Here is a 7,392-nt window from a genome sequence, read left to right on the forward strand (position 1 = left end):
TGGTAAGTGTGAGAGGACCCCGACATCAGAATCTGTAGCTACAGATAAACTATGGTTAGTGTGAGAGAATCTGTAGCTACTATTCAACTATGGTTAGTGTGAATGAATCTGTAGCTACTGATAAACTATGGTTAGTGTGAGAGGACCCCGACATCAGAATCTGTAGCTACTGATAAACTATGGTTAGTGTGAGAGGACCCAACATCAGAATCTGTAGCTATTGATAAACTATAGTAAGTGTGAGAGGACCCCGACATCAGAATATATAGCTACTGATAAACTGTGGTTAGTGTGAGAGGACCCCGACATCAGAATCTGTAGCTACTGATAAACTATGGTTAGTGTGAGAGAATCTGTAGCTACTGATAAACTATCATAAAGTGTTCGAGGATCTGTAACTACTGATAAACTATGGTTAGTGTGAGAGAATCTGTAGCTGCTGATAAACTGGTTAGTGTGGGAGGATCAGTAGCTACTGATAAACTATGGTTAGTGTGAGAGAATCTGTAGCTGGTGATAAACTATGGTTAGTGTTCGAGGATCTGTAGCTACTGCTAAACTATGGTTAGTGTGAGAGGACCCCGACATCAGAATCTGTAGCTACTGATAAACTATGGTTAGTGTGAGAGGACCCGACATCAGAATCTGTAGCTACTGATAAACTATCGTAAGTGTTCGAGGATCTGTAACTACTGATAAACTATGGTTAGTGTGAGAGAATCTGTAGCTGCAGATAAACTATGGTTAGTGTGGGAGGATCAGTAGCTGCTAAAAAAAACTATGGTTAGTTTGAGAGAATCTGTAGCTGGTGATAAACTATGGTTAGTGTGAGAGAATCTGTAGCTGCTGATAAACTATGGTTAGTGTGAGAGAATCTGTAGCTGCTGATAAACTGGTTAGTGTGGGAGGATCAGTAGCTACTGATAAACTATGGTTAGTGTGAGAGAATGTGTAGCTGTTGATAAACTATGGTTAGTGTGAGAGAATCTGTAGCTACTGATAAACTATGGTTAGTGTGAGAGGACCCCGACATCAGAATCTGTAGCTACTGATAAACTATGGTTAGTGTGAGAGAATCTGTAGCTACTGATAAACTATGGTTAGAGGATCCCGACATAAGATTCTGTAGCTACTGGTAAACTATGGTTAGTGTGAGAGAATCTGTAGCTACTGATAAACTATGGTTAGTGTGAGAGGACCCCGACATCAGAATCTGTACCTACTGATAAACCTTGGTTAGTGTGAGAGAATCTGAAGCTACTGATAAACTATGGTTAGTGTGAGAGAATCTGTAGCTACTGATAAACTTTGGTTAGTGTTGGAGAATCTGTAGCTACTGATAAACTATGGTTAGTGTGAGAGGACCCCGACATCAGAATCTGTACCTACTGATAAACTATGGTTAGTGTGAGAGAATCTGAAGCTACTGATAAACTATGGTTAGTGTAAGAGCATCTGTAGCTACTGATAAACTATGGTTAGTGTGAGAGAATCTGTAGCTGCTGATAAACTATGGTTAGTGTGGGAGGATTAGTAGCTACTGATAAACTATGGTTAGTGTGATAGAATCTGTAGCTGGTGATAAACTATGGTTAGTGTGAGAGGATCTGTAGCTACTGATAAACTATGGTTAGTGTGAGAGAATCTGTAGCTACTGATAAACAGTGGTAAGTGTGAGAGGACCCCGACATCAGAATCTGTAGCTACAGATAAACTATGGTTAGTGTGAGAGAATCTGTAGCTACTATTCAACTATGGTTAGTGCGAGAGAATCTTTAGCTACTGATAAACTATGGTTAGTGTGAATGAATCTGTAGCTACTGATAAACTATGGTTAGTGTGAGAGAATCTGAGCAACTGATAAACTATGGTTAGTGTGAGAATCTGTAGCTATTGATGAACTTTAGTAAGTGTGAGAGGACCCCGACAACAGAATATATAGCTACTGATAAACTATCGTAAGTGTTCGAGGATCTGTAACTACTGATAAACTATGGTTAGTGTGAGAGAATCTGTAGCTGCTGATAAACTATGGTTAGTGTGGGAGGATCAGTAGCTACTGATAAACTATGGTTAGTGTGAGAGAATCTGTAGCTGGTGATAAACTATGGTTAGTGTGAGAGAATCTGTAGCTACTGATAAACTATGGTTAGTGTGAGAGAATCTGTAGCTACTGATAAACTATGGTTAGTGTGAGAGAATCTGTAGCTGCTGATAAACTATGGTTAGTGTGAGAGAATCTGTAGCTACTGATAAACTATGGTTAGTGTGAGAGGATCAGTAGCTACTGATAAACTATGGTTAGTGTGAGAGAATCTGTAGCTGGTGATAAACTATGGTTAGTGTGAGAGAATCTGTAGCAACTGATAAACTGTGGTAAGTGTGAGAGGACCCCGACATCAGAATATGTAGCTACAGATAAGCTATCGTAAGTGTTCGAGGATCTGTAACTACTGATAAACTATGGTTAGTGTGAGAGAATCTGTAGCTACTGATAAACTATGGTTAGTGTGAGAGAATCTGTAGCTGCTGATAAACTATGGTTAGTGTGAGAGAATCTGTAGCTGCTGATAAACTATGGTTAGTGTAAGAGCATCTGTAGCTACTGATAAACTATGGTTAGTGTGAGAGAATCTGTAGCTGTTGATAAACTATGGTTAGTGTGAGAGAATCTGTAGCTACTGATAAATTATGGTTAGTGTGAGAGGACCCCGACATCAGAATCTGTAGCTACTGATAAACTATGGTTAGTGTGAGAGGGCCCCGACATCAGAATCTGTAGCTACTGATAAACTATGGTTAGTGTGAGAGAATCTGTAGCTACTGATAAATTATGGTTAGTGTTAGAGAATCTGTAGCAACTGATAAACTGTGGTAAGTGTGAGAGAATCTGTAGTACTGATAAACTATGGTTAGTGTGAGAGGATCAGTAGCTACTGATAAACTATGGTTAGTGTGAGAGAATCTGTAGCTGCTGATAAACTATGGTTAGTGTGAGAGAATCTGTAGCTACTGATAAACTATGGTTAGTGTGAGAGAATCTGTAGCTGCTGATAAACTATGGTTAGTGTGAAGCTACTGATAAACTATGGTTAGTGTTAGAGAATCTGTAGCTACTGACACTCTATGGTTAGTGTGAGAGAATCTGTAGCTGGTGATAAACTATGGTTAGTGTGAGAGGATCAGTAGCTACTGATAAACTATGGTTAGTGTGAGAGGATCAGTAGCTACTGATAAACTATGGTTAGTGTGAGAGGATCAGTAGCTACTGATAAACTATGGTTAGTGTGAGAGAATCTGTAGCTGCTGATAAACTATGGTTAGTGTGAGAGAATCTGTACCTACAGATAAACTATGGTTAGTGTGAGAGAATCTGTAGCTGCTGATAAACTATGGTTAGTGTGAGAGAATCTGTAGCTGCTGATAAACTGTGGTAAGTGTGAGAGGACCCCGACATCAGAATCTGTAGCTACAGATAAGCTATCGTAAGTGTTCGAGGATCTGTAACTACTGATAAACTATGGTTAGTGTGAGATAATCTGTAGCTGCTGATAAACTATGGTTAGTGTGGGAGGATCAGTAGCTGCTGGTAAACTATGGTTAGTTTGAGAGAATCTGTAGCTACTGATAAACTATGGTTAGTGTGAGAGAATCTGTAGCTGCTGATAAACTATGGTTAGTGTGAGAGAATCTGTAGCTACTGATAAACTATGGTTAGTGTGAGAGAATCTGTAGCTGTTGATAAACTATGGTTAGTGTGAGAGAATCTGTAGCTACTGATAAACTATGGTTAGTGTGAGAGAATCTGTAGCTGTTGATAAACTATGGTTAGTGTGAGAGAATCTGTAGCTACTGATAAACTATGGTTAGTGTGAGAGGACCCCGACATCAGAATCTGTACCTACAGATAAACTATGGTTAGTGTGAGAGAATCTGTAGCTGCTGATAAACTATGGTTAGTGTGAGAGAATCTGTAGCTACTGATAAACTATGGTTAGTGTGAGAGAATCTGTAGCTGCTGATAAACTATGGTTAGTGTGAGAGAATCTGTAGCTACTGATAAACTATGGTTAGTGTGAGAGAATCTGTAGCTACTGATAAACTATGGTTAGTGTGAGAGAATCTGTAGCTACTGATAAACTATGGTTAGTGTGAGAGAATCTGTAGCTGTTGATAAACTATGGTTAGTGTGAGAGAATCTGTAGCTACTGATAAACTATGGTTAGTGTGAGAGGACCCCGACATCAGAATCTGTACCTACAGATAAACTATGGTTAGTGTGAGAGAATCTGTAGCTGCTGATAAACTATGGTTAGTGTGAGAGAATCTGTAGCTGCTGATAAACTATGGTTCGTGTGAGAGAATCTGTAGCAACTGATAAACTGGTTAGTGTGAGAGAATCTGTAGCTACTGATAAACTATGGTTGGTGTGAGAGAATCTGTAGCAACTGATAAACCGTGGTTAGTGTGAGAGAATCTTTAGCTACTGATAAACTATGGTTAGTGTGAGAGAATCTGTAGCAACTGATAAACTGTGGTTAGTGTGAGAGAATATATAGCTACTGATAAACTGTGGTTAGTGTGAGAGGACCCCGACATCAGAATCTGTAGCTACAGATAAACAAACTATGGTTAGTGTGAGAGAATCTGTAGCAGCTGATAAACTGTGGTTAGTGTGAGAGAATATATAGCTACTGTTAAACTGTGGTTAGTGTGAGAGGACCCCGACATCAGAATCTGTAGCTACAGATAAACAAACTATGGTTAGTGTGAGAGAATCTGTAGCAACTGATAAACTATGGTTAGAGGATCCCGACAAAAGATTCTGTAGCTACTGGTAAACTGTGGTTAGTGTGAGAGGATCTGTAAATACTGATAAACTATGGTTAGTGTGAGAGAATCTGTATCTACTGATAAACTATGCTTAGTGTGAGATAATCTGAAGCTGCTGATAAAATATGGTTAGTGTTAAAGAATCTGTAGCTACTGATAAACTATGGTTAGTGTGAGAGGACCCCGACATCAGAATCTGTAGCTACTGATATACTATGGTTAGTGTGAAAGGATCCCGATATCAGAATATATTGCTACTGTTAGTGTAGTTAGTGTGAGAGGTTTCCAACATTAAATTATTTAGCTGCCTTTTAACTGTGATTAACATGAAAGAATCTCAGTGACGGAATGTGCTAAAACATCTGTTTCCCATGTAAAAGTACAAGAAGAATAAGACCTGGTCCTCTTGAAGGGTAGGTATTCTCATAGACGACACCTTTATAGATTTACCACATAACATATCTCCTTTGTACTTAACCATAGCGAGTACTATTGCTATAATTATCCCTTGTACAAGCATTTGTATAATGTCTCGTATTTCCTTTTGTCGATGATACTTACCTGAGGATAAAGTGACTTGTGAGTTTTCATTGGCTATACACAAACACGGAGAGTTCCGAATAGTAAATCTATTTATACTGAAACAGAAGATAGCTGTGCATATATACGTTAATACGGGGCAAAAACAATCGTTTCTTTCAACTAAATTTGACAGGAAAGCATGTGTTAAGTACAACAAAATGTTCTATTTCTCCAGTGTGAAATGACTGTCATATGCGTTGAAATGCTTTGCAAATGCGCCAAAACGAGAGTCTTTCATAATTGCGGCAAAACATTTCAGTCTATATACTGAGACAGCCCATGAACATACACTGTCTACTGTATATATGTACTAAATATATATAAAATTAAACAAGTCAGGAGCTAAACCATTTTTACATCTTATACAATTATTGTAATTTCTTTCTTCCCCTTCCAACTGAAAGCGCTTGAAGACTTGTTTCAGAATTGTTACTAGCATAAGTTGGTAAATCTCTAATATGCCAGCCGGATGCTGAGGGCTTTTTCCAATAAATTAGAGCCATCCACACCACACCGTCCTATAGTTCATTAGCATATTCTAACACTGGTAAAATAAAAGTATCATATTTAACAATGTATAACGTTTGAGCATATATTTCAAATTTCTTAAAGCACTGATCTTTTTTCATAACTGAAATGTAAATAGTTTCAATGTAGTTATCCCATTTGTCTTTAGCATTGTATGTTGGTTTATAATATTAGATCCTATAGGGCAATGTGGCAGAGAAGTAAGGTTTATCATTCAATAGTTCAATAATATTACACAGGGTATACATACAATATATTTGGCATGGGAAGTCGCTTATCATCAGGAAAAAACATATTAATTGACGAACTCTTCAATTAGTGACATTTAAAATGTATTTTTCTTAAACTTTTGGAATAAAATATTTGTAAATGCGATTCGAATAACTATAAAAAAAATCAACGCAGAGAATATTTAATCAACCCTTGTAAATGTAAAGTTGCTTTCTGCATGAAGCAGACTGTATCGACACGTGCCGCCGAAAGGAACTCCATCTATTATGTTTCTGTATTGATAATAATGTAAATTGGTTTTAAGATGTCCCGGAATAAACTTTTTAGTCAACAGTATTTAAAAAGAACTTTAAATCATTCGCATACATAACGATACAAGAAGTCTCTACAAGCCAAGCTCATGTATTGTTAAACCATCGGTGAAAAGGAACTTTCCGTGAGCTCTTTGTTGAAATTTAAATGGGCTCTCAATTGAAATAGGAACTTCACTGGGTATAGAATAATACCTAGATAGTTTGTATAAATAGAATACTGTATACAATAGGGGTATGTGCTAGAGGTACTAGGAATAATGTTAAACTACACTGTCACTAGTTTGTTACCTTATAATGGACTTCCACGCTACCTTACTTGATGTATCGCCGTTATAGAATATTGCTACGTTCAACTTCTTCCAGTATGTGAAGGTAAGTATATATTAGACAGTTAACGATTTCTTATATAAAGTGGGTTTATGTAAATGATATTCTGAAATCCAAAATGTATGAAATTTATAAATGAAGGCACACGGTCTGTACAGACAGTGTTGAAGATCTGCGTATGTGAAAATGTAAATCAATTATTCTTTTTCGTTATTCAAGAATTCCATAGTCAAGTTATGCTAATCAAGGAGCAATGCTTCTCGTGTATGTCATGAAAATTTTAAGAATATTCTGTATATTTTCCTTTGACACATTGTATACATTATCTCGTATAATATATACAGATGTGTTTAATACTGGATTCACATTAATCCATGAATCAATGCCAACTTTACTTGTAAAATCCATTTATTAAGTTGTAATAGATATAAAATCTATATTGTTCTATGAACTGTGTTTCTTTTCCTCGCCTACAAGGTAGCGACACCCCTTACCAAGGATGACAGTCCTCGGCAATCCTATTTCAGCGGTCGTAGGGGCCTGTGCTTACATCTGTATGTATAGTATTGTACAAGGA

General features: G+C 37.3%; 1 non-coding gene across 1 annotated transcript; it reads left to right on the plus strand.

Moving 5' to 3' along the window:
* The first annotated feature begins 1,815 nt into the window (after positions 1 to 1,815).
* Positions 1,816 to 1,892, plus strand: LOC132554352 (small nucleolar RNA SNORD66). The gene has a single exon (XR_009554391.1). It is a non-coding gene; the product is annotated as a small nucleolar RNA SNORD66 (small nucleolar RNA).
* The last annotated feature ends 5,500 nt before the right edge of the window (positions 1,893 to 7,392 follow it).

This window comes from Ylistrum balloti, unplaced genomic scaffold (genome assembly GCF_031769215.1).
Source record: "Ylistrum balloti isolate Yb309-2 unplaced genomic scaffold, AGI_CSIRO_Ybal_v1 Utg370392, whole genome shotgun sequence".
NCBI lineage: Eukaryota > Metazoa > Mollusca > Bivalvia > Pectinida > Pectinidae > Ylistrum > Ylistrum balloti.